The following is a 15,468-nucleotide window of genomic DNA, read 5'->3' on the forward strand; positions in this document are numbered from 1 at the left end:
TATGTAAGCAAAAAATAACCAATGCTGAGTTTCATCTGTATACACAACTTTGAGCCTGCTGTCAAGCTTCAGAAAGGAATATTGCTAAAATTCATTTGCAAGTAAGTATCTCTGAGAATAAAAATAATAAAATTTGAACTCTTTTCATACTGATAACCAGAGAGATGAGATGCAGAATCACTTGCTGTTTCCACTAAAACTGTATCTGAGGAACAAAGTTCTCTAGAAGCTCAGCTAAAGGAGCATCGTTTTGAGGTGGGGCTTCAAGGAAGGTTTCCTGGGAGAGTAACTGCCTGTGGCACAGAGTAATGCCACAACCAGTCCCTGTAGTTCTTTGGTGGCTCGGAAGCTTTACTTTTGGTTTGTTTTCTCTTTGGAGACAATATAGAGAAGAAATAGATTAATTTGGATGGGAAGTAAGATGACAGCACCTAGAGGTCTCTCAAATTGCTGCTTTAAATTTTGGAAGGAACGATTGCGGTCTCAGTTGTGACTGGAGAATGAAGATGGGAGTATATTACTGTGGCTGCTGTCTCCTCCTCATTTTGCTCACTGAACTAGGAGAAGGAAAAGGAGGACAGAGTGTCAACTCAACCATAAGCACTGGACCTGCCTTGGACTGGTGTCTTGGTGTTTTGCATCCATGTGGCTCTCTCCATATGAGCAGGGGCTCAAGGTGTGGATAAAATGAGTGAAGGGCTTCATATGAGATTTTCACACTGGAAATAGTTCCATTTTCTCATCCCAGTTAGGCTGGCAACAGGGCCATCTTCCTTCCCCACACCTGGGCCTTATTTTGCACCCTCTTTCCATCATAACCTCCATTGTGTGAAGTTTCTGGAAAGGCACAGATGATTTTTCAGGATGTTGCCTACTGCCACCATCCAAAGCCACCTGAGCAAAGAGCACTGAGGACCCTCTACAGCCTTGGGGAAGGGAAATCCATGCCCGCCTTTCCTGAAAGACAGACCCATGTACTCCCAGCATTTGCACCTATTGTTTGAAGATGAGCTTGGCCTTTGCTGAAGAGTAATGACTTTGACATGAGTTCTGTCAATTTTGAAAACTCTGCTTCTTGTCCCCAGATATATACTTTCCTCTGAGGCAGTATTCACAGTGGGCCCTTAAGGACTCGACCCTCTGTGAAATCATGTGCCAAATTTTGCATCTATATGTTGCTTTCATTCCCACACATGGATAAGAACCATTGTGCCTAAAGAGTAATCAATCTGTGTCATCTCTAATATCCGTTAATTCTCCTGAAATCCAATTATATACAAGGAATGGGAGTGAATTCTTGAACTCTCTGGGTCTTGGACCATTTGGCCAAAAAAAATAAATAAACACAACTTTTTAACCTGCCCTTACTAAAGGTCAGCCTCCCAGGGACTTTAAAGAATCTTCTGATATATCCTGGGCTAGAAATCTACCTGTACAATGAATACTTAACCCAGAACATATATGAAGGGCCAATACACACAAGATGGTCAATATCACTAGTCATAGAGAAATGCAAATTAAAGCTTCACTGTTATATCCCTATGCACTCTAATGTATAGGGATACATTGGCTAAAATCAAAAAGACCGACAATGCTAAATATTGGAGAGGATTTGTAGTAACTGCAACTCTTCTGTCTTGCTGAAGGTGGGGGCAGACAGAAGGAAGAGTCCAAAATAGTGCCACCCCTTTAAAAGTTTGTTTCTTATAAAGCATACACTTATCCTACAACCTGAAATTCTACTCCTAAGTGTTTATGCAGGAAAACCATCTGACCACACGAAGACCTGGGTGTGGTTTTTATAAAGCTTTGTTCATAATAGCCCCTAACTACAAATAATACAAATACATATCAAGTATGAATGGATAAACAGTGACATATCCATAAATACCACACAACAATAAAAAGGAACTGACTGCTTATAGGTAAATCAAGAGGGATGATTCATAAAAGCATTATGCTATGTGAAAGAAGCCAGATATGAAAGACTACCTACTATATGATTCCATTTATATGACATTATTCTAGAAAAAGCAGAGATATGGTAATAGAAATCAGATCAGTGGCTTCCAGGGGCTAGAGATAAGGGGAGAGAATTAAATGTTGAGGGTGTAGGGGAACTTTTTGGAATGATAAACTAGTCCTATATCTTGATTGTGGTGGTGGATATGCTATTAAATACATTTGTTAAAACTTGACAAACTGTGCACTTAAAATATTTGCCTTAAGGAAGCTATTTATCAATAAATAGCTGCAAATCATCATTTTCTTTTTCATATAAAGGACAGTCCAAACCTGGAACACCTTGCAAGGAAGGATAAAGGATCTCAGATTTGGCATCTGATTAATTTTGTATATTGAATGCTAGAGTTTTCTAATTTCCTATTCCCATTGGCACTCTTTCAATTCTCAGTGGCTATTTATATCTTTCCTATCTTAATGTGGAGCCAGGGTATGTAATGAGTACTGCAGAGTCTAAATTGGGAGCTGGTTGTATTTTAGGGTTATTAAATCCACTGCAAAGTTTGAAGTAGATCAGAGAGGAGAAAAAGGAGAAAGAGGTTTGAAATGGACTGAAATAGATTAGAGGGGATGCAGAGATGTTTCAGAGACATTTAGCCTTCATCTGGAATCACATTTGACAGTATGAAGAGAACAGTATTCAAAGAAGACCCCTATTCAAAGCCTTAGAACAGTTCTCCTGTGGCCTTTGGGGAAAAGCCCCAAAACTACTAAGCATGGGATATCAGAGTTTTTATGATTGACTTCCAATCTATTCATTGCCTACTGAATCTTTTCATTGAATCAAAAGCTCCTTAAGCACATGCTTGTGAGCATTGCATTAAGTTTTGTTAACAGCAAGTGATCAATATATAGTGGTTAAGTATCCATTCACCTGCTGAAGGATATTTATGTTGTTTCCAAATTTGCTTTCATATTTCTTGGGTAAATACTAGAAGTAGAACTGCTAGGTCATGTGGTAGATTTGCTACATTGATACAATGGAATACTACTAAGCAATAAAGATAAAATATTGGTACATGCAACAATGTGGACCAAACTCTAAAGGTATTTCTGCTGAATGAAAGAAGCCAGATCCTCCACTAGCCGCCAACAAAAAACAGTAACACTGTATGATTATATTTGTATATAAAAAAGCAAACAAATCTATAGCAACCAAAAGCAGATGAACAATTAGGGAGCAGGGGACAGGGAGGGACAGGAGGTAAGGATTACAAGGGACAGGAAGAAACTTGGGAGAGATGTATATGCTCATTATTTTGATGATGGTTTCACAGCTTTATACATGTCAAATTTATCAAACTACATTTTAAACATGTTCAGCTTACTATATGCCAGTTATACCTCAAGATGTAAAAGAAAATATGGGTTGATAGGCAGCAGGCTGTCCATAAAATGTACACAGAGCGATGCAGAAAAAGTTTTTAACGTTGGTTGAAGGAATGCAAACCAGGTGCTTGATAAGTTACTATGATTAATATACAAAAGCGATATGAATAAATATCAAATGTTCAATAATTTCAGAATGAATGAACAAATCTGATGAATATTTACTTAATGTTTATTATGTGCCAGGCTCAGGGATGGATTAGGAAACCAAGCAAAACTCCCCCTAATCAAATGAGCTTTAATTTTAGGATAGTAGAAAATTAAAACATAAATAAAACACATACAGTGTGCTAGATAGGTGGGAAGGAGAGGTAACAAGGCTGAGAAGTAGGATGGGGAGGTCAGGGAAGGAGGTTGACATTTTAAAGAGTGGCCAACCTCCTTGAAAAGTGATGCCTGAGGGAAAAGCTGGCATCTGAGCGGACAGGTGGAGATTTCTATCTAGAGGAATAAAAAGTAACTGTTCCAAGTGTTGAAGAAAAGGATGGGCGAGAGCAGAGTAACTTCAAGGTAGGAGAAGCTGGTAGCAGAAGAGCCAAGAGCTGGGGCACAGCCGCCACGCCTCCCAGCGGGATCCCGGGCCCTGCCGGCCGCGAGTACCTGCGCTGTCCCCGAGGAGGCGCGCCTGCGTCCGCCCCGCAGCCGTCTTCCGCCGCCGGACCATGCGTGGGCACGCGCAGAAACCGCTAGGCGGTGTCGGTTTCCCTTCCCACGCGCGGACGCCGGCGTGGGCCGACGCGACCGGGGCGCCCGCGCGTGCGCAGAGCCGAGCCGGGCTGCCCTGGGGGCGGGGCGGCGCGGCGCGGGGCGGGGCCGAACAGGGTGGGGCGGGGGCTTGAGGTGATTCCCGAGCCGCGGCGGCGGCTCCGGCCGTGCGGGAAACCGAAAGTGGGCGGCGGCCGCGGCTGGGCCCCGGCGGAGACGGCGGCAGGAGCCGAGCCCAGAAACGCGGAGACGGGCCGTGGGCCCCCGGGACGAGGTGAGCGTAGGTCCTGCCCGCGCTGGGCGCGACAGGTGCCGAGCGCCGGCGGTAGAGGTTTCGGGTGGGCGCGGCGCACCTGGGTCATCAGCGGGACTGAGGCCGGGCGGGGCTCCCGCAGGCCCGGGACCTCTTCCCTGCAGCCGCAGGGGTGCCCGGGTCAGACGCCCGGACAGCGAGCTGCGCGCTGGGGGAGTTGGAGTTCCAGAGCGTTGTGTTTCAAATCTCGGATGGGACCCTTTACCCCGGCCGCTCGGGGCTGGCGGGGCGCTCACCCGGGAGCCGGACGACCCTCCTGCCGGCTCGGGAGCTCGGTGCAGTGGGAAAATGCGGCACTGGGGGCGTGGACGAGGGCGGGAGATGCTGACCAGGAAGTGCTTCCAGTACCGGCGCGATGGGCCGCAGCTGCTCGCTCCTAGCCTCTGATCCCGGAGCTGCTGGTTCTTTGAACCCATGAATTTTACACCGCGGCTCTAAGTTTCTTAAAGTTGCCGACATCCTCAAGCATCTCTATAACTCACGAGACGAGCCCGTGCGGGCCGCTCAAGAAATGCAGGACACACACTATCCGTTCCTCTCAACCGTGAGCAACGGGTAGATACAAAGCACCAAGCCCCCGGAGAAAAGCATGGATCCGCGAATAAGTTGTCTCTTAACTTTCATCAACATTCCCCCAACAACTTGCTGGGTGGGAACTTGGAGCAGGCACATCTTCTCTTGCTCCCAACCATTTATGGGCTATAATATATTTCCATTAATTAAGAGTTACACTCCCAAATAATTTCAAAGAACAGGGAAGGTATATAACTGTTAGCAAAAGCCCCGTTCCGAAAGGATTCTGATAACCGTCCAATAAAATGAAACCAAAACCCCACTGATCTAGTAGTAAATTTACCGGCCACCAACACTATCCCGGTTGTGCAGATGGAAATACTGCAGAAAAGTGTTGCGCCTAGAGATCTGCACCAACCTAGTTGCAGAAGTGAAACTAAGACCTGAATTCTGGGCTACCTTGCTTTATAGGCATGACTATGTTGCATACTACAAATATGTTGCATTTTATAAATTTGTGTGTACTTTGCAGACCTGGATTGGAATCTGGTTTCTCTGCCTACTAGTAATGTGACAATGAATAAATTACATACTTTCTCTGGTTTACTATGTATCAAGGGGAAATATTTTACTTACTGAGGAAGATTTCTAGATAACCACTATACATCCTTTAGCTCATATTAATAGTCAAGCAGTGTTAACGTCGTTTTTTGCACTAATTGTTCATATTTTACATAATTGGATTTCAGTTTTTAAGTGTAGGGACACAAAATCTTTTAAGTTTTCTGTATTATATAAATTGACACATGGTGGAGAGATTTGCAATTCCACTCAACTGACATTCATTGAGCATCAGTTACATGTAGTGTACTTATGCTGGTTGTAGGGAATTCTCCCAGGGCCAGATGGGTTAGAACTCACATCTTCTATGCCTTGATTCAGGATTCTTTGGTGGCCCACAGCCTCTTTTTTGCTACTTAAAAACAGTGAGGCAGCAGTTGGCAGTACCTTTGGATTTCAGTCCCTGTAGGCTGGAAGTGAAAAGTAATCCCTGCTAATGCCCTTTTAAGTGCATTGGTTGAACATGGCTGAATGCACTATTGTATTTTGCATCAAGAGATTTAAATTCCTTGAAGTACTTCTCCTTTAAATTCACTGGGCAATGTAACCTATTTGGATACTTAATATTGAATGTAAAGAAAATATACTTAGAATCCAACTCTTTATATTTGATCCAGGGCTATTTGCAAGAACTGACATTTGATATGGAAAAGTGCATTGGATCTGGACCCTGTCATGGGATAGAAAGTTTCTTGGTGTTTGGAGTGATATTTAATTTCATATTTATGTTAATTGTTTTTTTTGTGCCAAACCTACTTTCTCTTCCACTACCACCTCTCTGCTTTTTAAAGCTTCATTCTTTTCATTATTTCCCCATAAGCCAAATATTTTTAAAAGTTTACCTTTCAAATAAACTAAAAATAATTAACTTTACAATTTTTAGTTGAAGGCATGTACAAATGCCAGTTAGAGCTTCTGATCAACCCACCATACCTGGCATGACTTCAAAGCAATTTTGGTATTTTTGGCTTGTGCTAAAATACAGGCTTTTGTCCTGAGTAAGCAAACCCTTGGTTTCCATTAGCTCTTTGGACCCATCTCAGTCTTGAAGGAAATCCAAAGAAATTGAGAATTTCACCTGTTACTCACCCTCTTTATCTTCCATGTGAAAAGAGACCTGAGGTAATTTGATTAAAGGGTAACAGGTAATTAGTAGCAAAACTAAAGTTAAGATGCAAACTCTAAGTCACTCTATTATCAGCTGTTTTTCCTCCAGTATGTAGATTTATAGAAATCCCTTATTTATACATTCATGCTATGCACTGAAAAAATGTACAAATAATTTGGAACTTGAAGTCACAAGAATAAAAAGGAAAACAGTTCCTTAAGAAAGCATACCACTCCTGGTGGATGTTAATTACTATCTTTCCTTTAAAAGGTGGTAGTAAGTAGACTGTAATTGAAAAAAGAAGATAGCATGTTTAACTGTTGCAAGATGAATAATCATTGGGTAAGGAACTTAGATAAAACCCTTTGTTCTCTATAAGATGAAGGGTTTGAGTTGGCTTAGATGATGTCTGAATCTTTTAGCACAGATGTTCTGGGACTTTAAGGTCCCGGCTAGTTGCTAAAATAATATCTTCAAGGAAAAAAGCAGCCAGCACCAGAAGTATATTCCCTAAAGAGATATTCAGATACTTCAAAGTTGAGCAGCTGAAGGTAAGAGAGCAACTAAAGAAGGTAAGAGAAATTATGTGTGATTTCACTTTACCCTAATAATTCTTAAGATGTATTCTGGGATTTAGTGTTAGCCTAAGGAAGTTGAGCCAAATAGTACAGTTGGAAAAAGTTGAGAAGAAAAAGCGTAGAAATTACTAGCTCCAGTAAAGGCCTTTGGGCACCATAGTTCTAGGACTGCCCAGGAAGGCTCAGTAGCAGGCATTTATCTAGGATACATCAAAACTAGATCCTTTAAAATGAGATTTTCTTAACCATTTTCAGGTGTGTTAAAGAGAAAAACTGAGTTTACAAAATACAGTTTTCAGATGTATTAAGAATTATGGTAGGCCATTTAAATCTTGTTTCCCTAAAAGTTGTTACTTGCTTCTACTCCCTGCCCTACTTCCTGTACATTAAAAGCATCTTGGGGCAGTCACAGTGAAAAGTAAAGAGAAAGGGTAAAGAATAAAAGGAATTGTCGGGTGTCATAATTGAATCTTTGTGATGATTGACAATTCTTTTGAATTTGGATGACACATCCTTCAATTAAAATATGGCAGGTCCCTTTTTCATGTTTTTAGGGCTAAACACTAAACATCCCTCCAGGTTGCTATTAGTGTTCTCTGTCAGCTTTGTACATTAGGAGCAATTGTCTGAAAAGAAGTCCTAGTTTGGGAAACAGAAGTTAGGGGTTCTTGTGATTCAGTTTCCTCACTTGTAAGCTGCAGAGTTTGGAGAAGACAGTGTTAAAAGTACCAACTAGTGTTTCATGCTTCCCCCAGCTCCCCATTTTAAAAAAAAATATTTATTTTTTGATTGTAGTTGGACACTTTCATTTTTATTTATTTATTTTTATGTGGTGCTGAGCATCGAACCCAGGGCCTCGCACTTGCTAGGCAAGCGCTCTACCACTTAACCACAATCCCAACCCTGAGCTCCCCATTTTTGAGATTGGGTTCTCAACCTTCCTTTGTCAGGCATAGAATTGTGGTCTAGCAGGGAACTCTATGCCAAGACTCTGTGCCAAAGCAGTAAGGAACTTTTTGCTTGTTAGGTGAGAAATCTTAGAGATCCACTGGCTTTCTAACAAACTTGGCAGTTCATAAGTGTGTTTATGGGGAAAAATAAGAAAATCTGGGAAAATTATGATATTTCAAATTTAATGGTGAACTAAAAACTTCTTTAGTATACTAGTGCTTCTGTCATTGCACTCTCAGCTATTTATTGCATATATTTACAGATCATTCCCCATCCACACAGTTCTTCTAGGAAATCATTTTATTAGGTAACTACACTGTGCATAAAATACATATACCACTCCTGATGCTTTTATTCAGAAAGAAAGACAAAGGAGGAGGAAAAAGTGAGAGGGAATGAAGTGAAGGACAAGTGCAATTTGCTGTGGCCAGTTCTTTAAGGTCTTTGCTTGCTGACTTTAGTCAGTTGAAATCAAAAGTGATATGATTTAATAATTCCCCAGACCTACTTCCAGTTTACGCTGCTGAATAGATCAAGTAGCCCCTGTGTTGTCTAGGAAAATCCTTAGAAATTTCAGCCTGAGACTCTGGTCTAAAATAGAGATGGCCACCCTCAGTTCTCCCAACCTAGCCAAACATGGTTACCAGGGCTTACATGACACGCTCAGTAAAAAGTGAAAATAATTTGAATTCTCTTACACCCCAAATTATATTTATCACAACATTTTTAGATGATAGAAATAATAGGAAATGGAATTGAAGTATTAAAATGAAAACTTTAAAAACTTGAGGAGCCACTTTAAGCAAACTTTTTGAACATTTTTTTGGGAGAGAGGGATGCCCAAGTTTGTTTTTGGAACACTAATAATTGAAATTCCCATGGCAAGCTTCCTTTTGTGCTTTTAATGGATGATGTCCAAGATAATACACTTGATTTTTATAACAAGAGTATAATTGTTGTCTTCAGCAAATCTCAAAAAATGCCATGACGACCAAGGATTTAACAAAACTCAAGAGCATTTAAAAAATAATATTTTTAAGCTTAACTTTCTTTTTATTCAGTGCCTAAAGTTACATACTAATGTAAGAATTGTAAACCAGACTGGAAGAGATTGACATGCATGAGAACAAGGCCTCCATCTGAGAGTCCTACTTACCCTGCTAGGTCTTGCTGCACTTAACTGCTTTTCACCAGCTTGAAGGTCCTCAGCTTACAGACTAATGGTCTGTAGGTCCCTCCAAAAAGTTGTTTCTAAATACAGAGTTATAGTAGCCCATGAATGATCATATACTTTGGAAAAAGGGTGAAGGAATTTAATTTACAGATTGCAGCCAGGCATTACTTCCCACTCTTCTCAAGAATAGGATTCTTTTGTCACTTTTTAAAAGCCTTTGTGAAACTTCATATGCTAGTATTTGTACTTCTAGTATTCATTGGTTGATGAAATATGTAACAAAAGCTTTGTGGATTTAGTAACAGTATGTATTTAATAACAGTATGTATGGATTTAACAAAGTATCTGCACACTGAAAGAGAAATCCGTGTAAGTGTGATATACTTAGCAGCATTTAAGCAGTGCTTACTGCTCAAAAGAATTTCTGGACTCCTTGTAGTGATGCTCTGGGCCTGGTAGGGGCTCCTCATTGTGAACTCTGGCTCTTGAATGGAAAGGCTTAGAAATAGATGGTTCTCCACTATAGTTTGGTGAGAGGAGCTATGTCATGGAATTTATAGCCATCATTAAAATTTTAAAAAACAATTGAAAGTTATCTTTCAGTAGTTTACATACATTATGCTATATCCAGCTGAGTAGGGGAGAAAAGAAGTAGCGCTAGGTAAATGGAGAATTTCTTATTTATTTAATGTATACTTATTGAGCTCTTGTTACAGGCTGGGCCTGGGGGTTCCACAGCAAACAACACAGATGCGAATCCCTGCTTTTGTGGAGGACTCAAACAGTAAAATTAAATAAAGAGGAGTGTTGAATGGTGATGATGAACACTAAGGAGAACAGTAAGGTAGGGTAGTGGAATCAAGAGTTCTGGGCAGCTGGCATAGCAGTTAGGATTTTTTAATAGGTCGGAGAGGGAAAGCCTTACTGAGAAAGTGACATCTGAGCAAATACCTGAAGGAGGTGAGATGGTGAGCCATGTGGACCTGTGGGGACAGACTTCCTAGTAGAGGTAATGGCCCTGAGGTGAGGCCATCCCAGGCGTATTGTGGGGGAAGTAGGGAGCCCATGGAGGATGGAATAGATTGAGTGGAAGGAAAAGGAAGGAAGAATTGAGGTCAGGCACAGATTGATGGGCAGGCACAGATTGTGAAGCCCTTAGGCCGCTATAAAGACTTCGGCTACTTTAAAGACTTCTTGTTTGAGACAGGAAGCATGAAAGGGTTTTGAGCAGAACAGTGATGTGATAGGATCTATAATATGAGAACATGACTCTGGCTGTTGAGTGTGGTGTGGAGAATAGATTCTAGGAGGCAAAGTGGAAGCAGAGGCTAGCTAGGAGGCAGATTCCCTAAGCCAGGCAAGAGATGTTGGTGAGGACCAAGACCATGGAGATGGTGAGTGTGGATATTAGCCTGTTCATTTTCATCGTGTCATTTAATAATGAGAGAAGAGGTGCGAGAACCACTAATACTGATTGCCCCCCATCTTATAGATAAGGAAACTGAGGCTTGGATGAAGGAGCTTGTTTCACAGTAGTGTTAAACTTGGGGCACAGAAGCAAAAGGAGGCACAGGCACAACCCTCTGCAGTCCCCTGTTTCTACCTCAAAACCAAATCAAAATATATTACCTATTTGTTAGCAACTTAACTATTAAAAGAAGTATTAAAATATGGACTTGAACTCTGATAATAAGTGCCTTAAAGGGAGTGTGAGAATGGGAAGAATGCGTGTGGCATGAGCCTTTCCAGTGTTAAGTCAGGGAATCTAATTTTTAAAAAATTCCCCAGAAGCCAAGATAGGCCAACATGAGATGTTGGATAGGGTGGGAAGGGAAAAATAATTGTACCGCGCAGATTAGCATGTTATTTAATTTCTTAGATACTCACTTGTAAGTGTATTCCTTATGTCTCCATGAAACTTAACCCAAGAACCTTGAGGCAAAAAGATAGGACAATTAGCTGGGGGCCATAGGATATTCGCTGTGTCTTGACAGAGTCTGTGGCCTAAAAAAAAGGAAATGTATTCAGAAAGGAAAAGATTAATGAAGCATTGGACACAGTTTCCCAGCTTTGACTGTGCTTTGTGACAGACAAGTGTGGATATGTGGCCTTCACTAACTCCCAAATTAATACTCTGGGAAATATCCTTGTCGGCCCCTGGTTCAGAGCAGAAATAAGAAAGCTAGAGAGGGCATTTCAGGAACAGTGATGAAAAACTGTTCTGAAGGTGAAAGGAGTAGACTTTCTTAAAGAGCCACCTGTAAGACAAGCTTCTGATTAGCTCTTAAGATGAAGTGAGGTGTGAGGCCTCTCTTTCCAAATCTTCCTCATATTGGGGGTTCTATTATGTTTTAATAATGGGATTTCCATTGATCAATGAGATGCATTTGGCAGAGATTTTCCCCCCATAAATAAAGTTGTTACAAATATTCATGCACATGTTTTTTCTTAATATTTATTTTTTAGTTGTATTTGGACACAGTACCTTTATTCCATTCATTTATTTTTATGTGGTGCTGAGAGTCGAACCCAGGGCCCCTGCACATGCTAGGCAAATGTTCTACCACTGAGCCACAATCCCAGGCCATGCATAGGTTTTTGGGGACACAAATAATCCTTTCTCTTAGGCAGTTACCTAGGAGTAGGATTGCTAGATCAAACTGCCAAACTATTTTTCAATGTACTGTTTTACACATTCACCAGAAATGTATCCGAATTCCAGTTATTCTGCACTGTCATCAGCATTTTATATTTTCAGTTGTTTACTATTCTAATATATGTGTAGCTATATAAAGTGACTTACTTGTAAATGATACTTCTATTACTTCATCCTGGATTTAATTTGTATTACTAATGGTTAATGCTGCTGGGCATCTTTTCATGTTTTTGTTTTTGTTGTTTTGACATCTGCCTCTGTACTTTAGTAAGTTATGTATTCAGATCTTTCACATTTTTAATTGGGCTTTTCGTTTTATTATCGAGTTTTGAGGGTTGTTTATATGTGCTGGTTTCCAGCCCTTTGCCAGATGTGTTATGAAAATATTTTCTCTCAGTCTGTGGCTTGTCTTCATTTTCTTAACAGCAGAAATTTGAAATTTTGTTGAGCTTCATTTTGTCAGTTCTTTTCTTCCGCAGTTCTAAAAAAATCTTTGTCTGACCCAGGGTCACAAAATTGATTCTTGTGTTCTTTTTTTTCCCTAGAAGTTTTACAGTATTAGACTTTTCATTTCTGGTCTAAGTGATTTTATTATATTTTGGTACTGGGAATTGCACTTTGAGGCACTTCACCACTAAGCCCCATCCCCAGATCTTTTTCTTTTTTTCTGAGATAGTGTCTCCCTAAGTTGCTGATGCTGGCCTTGAACTTGTAGTACTTTTGCCTCAGGCTCCAGAGTCACTAGGATTACAGGCGTGCACCACTATGCTTGGCTAAATTATTTTTAAGTCAATTTTTATGCGTGTTATGAGGTTCATTTTTTGCATATGGATGACTAATTATACTAGCACTATTCATTGAGTTTTCTCCATTGAATTTCCTTAGCACCTTTGCTAAAAATCAGTTGACATATATGGGTTATATGTATTCTAAATAATAATCTATTCCTGGATTATGTATTCTGTTCTATTGATCTGTGATTGTCCTTTTGACAATATCACACTATTTTGATTAATATAAATTTATAGTAAGTTTTAAAATCAGCTTTAAGGCATTGTCTAAGATAGGTGACCATGGACATTTCTTGCCCTGTTCTCAAAGAAAGCTTGACTATTTCATTGTTACATATTATATTAGTTGTGGAATTTTCCACAAATTATAATTATCAGGTTAAGAGTGTTTCCTTTTATTCTTATTTTCTGTGAATTTCTCATTGTAAATCAATTTTTAATTTTGTGAAATATATTTTTTTCACCAATTAATATGATATTGGGGTCTAGGTTTGATCCCCAATACTGAAATACCTCTTTTAAAATTTTTATTTAGTGGTTGCCATAGGATTTATAATGCATATATCCTTGTCACAGTCTTTATTGAAATAATATGCTTTAATCTCCTTTAGTCTGTGGATGTAGCAAATTACATTGATTGACTCATGAATATTGAGCCAACTTTTCATTATAGAATAAATCGTAACTGTTAACCCTTTTACTTATTTTTAGATTTGATTTGCTAATGTTTTGTTAGGAATTTTTGTATTCATATTCATGAGGAATATTGGTCTCTACTTTTCTTGTAGTGTCTTTGGTTTTAGTATAAGCATAATGCTAACCTCATAGAATAAGTTTAGAAATGTTCCCTTCACTCTCATTTCTGGAAGAGTGTGTTTAAGAGTGGTATTGATTCTTCAAAAATGGTGATTTGCCAGCATATCCATCCTGGATTTAAGTTTTCCTTGTGTGAAGATCTTTTTGAATATAAATTCAATTTGTCTAGTGGATATGGGATACTCATATTATCTATTTCTTCTTCAGTGTTCTTTGAAAGTTGTGTTTTTCAGTGAATTTTTCCATTTCACTTGTTACCAAATTTATTGGTATAACTTGTCATAATATTCCCTTTTTAATATCTGTAGGATCTGTTTTAATGACCCCCCTTTCAGTCCCACTAGTAGTAATTGATTCCCTCTCTTCTTTTCCCCTTAATTCATCTTCCTAGGAGTTCATCAGTTTTATTAATGCTTTCAAAGAATTAGTTTTGGTTTTATTATTTTTTTCCTATTTTAAAATTTCACTACTGATCTATTTCATCATTTCAGTATTGATTTCTGTTTTCATCTCTTATGCATGTTTTTGATATAATTGGTTCTTTTTTTCCCCTCAAAGTATATTTGGCTATTGATCTGGCACCTTTCTTCTTATTATAACAAAATGCATAATGCTATAAATTTCCCTTTAAATAATAATTTAATTATATATAGTTTATAATTTTTATATATAATGTTTTCATTTGTTTAAAACTGTCTTTTTCAGATAAGTGAGGAGCCTTCCTCTTTGACCATTGGTTATTAGAACTACATGTTGTTAGATTTGCAAATACATGAGATTTGTCCATTTATCTATTACTGATAACTAATTTTGTTTGGGTCACAAAATATTCTTTGTATAATTTTAATTATTTTAAATAAAATAAACATTGTTTTAAGTACCAAAATATATTCTGTTTTGGTGGTTATTCCATTCCATTTTGATGCTCTTGAAATGCATATATAATCTCCTATTGTTGGAGGAGGGTGTTCTATTGATATCAGTTGGGTCAGTTGAGTTGAAAGTGTTGTTCAGCTCTCCTGCATCCTTACTGACTTGTCTGCTGAATCACTGAATCACTAAGGAAGGCTTTTGAAGTGACCTACCATGGTTGTGAACTTATTATTTAATCTTTCATGTTTATGTGTTTTGAAGCTCTGTTGTATGGTGCAGCTGCGCTTAGGATTCTTAGTTGTTGTTGTGTAATGTGCCTTTTTAAATCACTGGTAATGCTCTTTATTCTGCTATTAATATAGTCAACATTTGCCTGGAACATCTTTTTCTCTATGTTTACTTTTAACCTATATACTTATTTTTTAAATAGGTTTTTTGAAGGTATATAGGTATGTCTTACTTTTATGTCCAGTCTGCCAGTCTCTGACTTTTTATTGGGCTATTTCAGTCATTTACATTTAATGTAAATATTGGTATGGATAGTGTTGAATGTACCACTTTTCTAGATATTTCCTATTTTCCCTGTCTTTTGTTGTTGCTTTTCCTTACATATATCTATTTTTTAAAACTTCTGCCTGCTTTTGAGTATTGTTTTATTTTTATTTATGAGTTTTATGGGGGTTTTCTTACCCTTTTTGTTTTATTTTTGTTTTTCAGTATTTGGAATCAAACCTAGACCCTTATGCATGCTAGGGAATTGCGTACTACCAATTTACATCCCCAACCGTTTTTATTTTGAGGCAGGTTCTTACTGAGATGCTCAGTTTGACCTCAAATTTGTGATCCTCTTGCCTCAGCCTCCTGAGTAGATGGGAATGAGTATTGTTTAATTCTGTTTTCTCTTCCCTACTGGCTTATTAGTTGTACCTCTTTTAAAATTTTTGTTTAGTGGTTGCCA

The 15,468-nt window shown here is 39.0% G+C and overlaps 1 protein-coding gene across 1 annotated transcript in view; it reads left to right on the top strand.

Annotated features, from left to right (window-relative positions):
- Nucleotides 1–4,259: 4,259 nt before the first annotated feature.
- The window catches only part of Tdrd7 (tudor domain containing 7), a 67,288-nt gene continuing 56,079 nt past the window's right edge, over nt 4,260–15,468 (top strand). The window contains exon 1 of the mRNA XM_078047847.1: nt 4,260–4,390. The gene's annotated coding sequence lies outside the window, so the exon portion shown is untranslated. The remainder of the gene's footprint in view (nt 4,391–15,468) is intronic.

Source organism: Ictidomys tridecemlineatus, chromosome 4 (assembly GCF_052094955.1).
Source record: "Ictidomys tridecemlineatus isolate mIctTri1 chromosome 4, mIctTri1.hap1, whole genome shotgun sequence".
NCBI lineage: Eukaryota > Metazoa > Chordata > Mammalia > Rodentia > Sciuridae > Ictidomys > Ictidomys tridecemlineatus.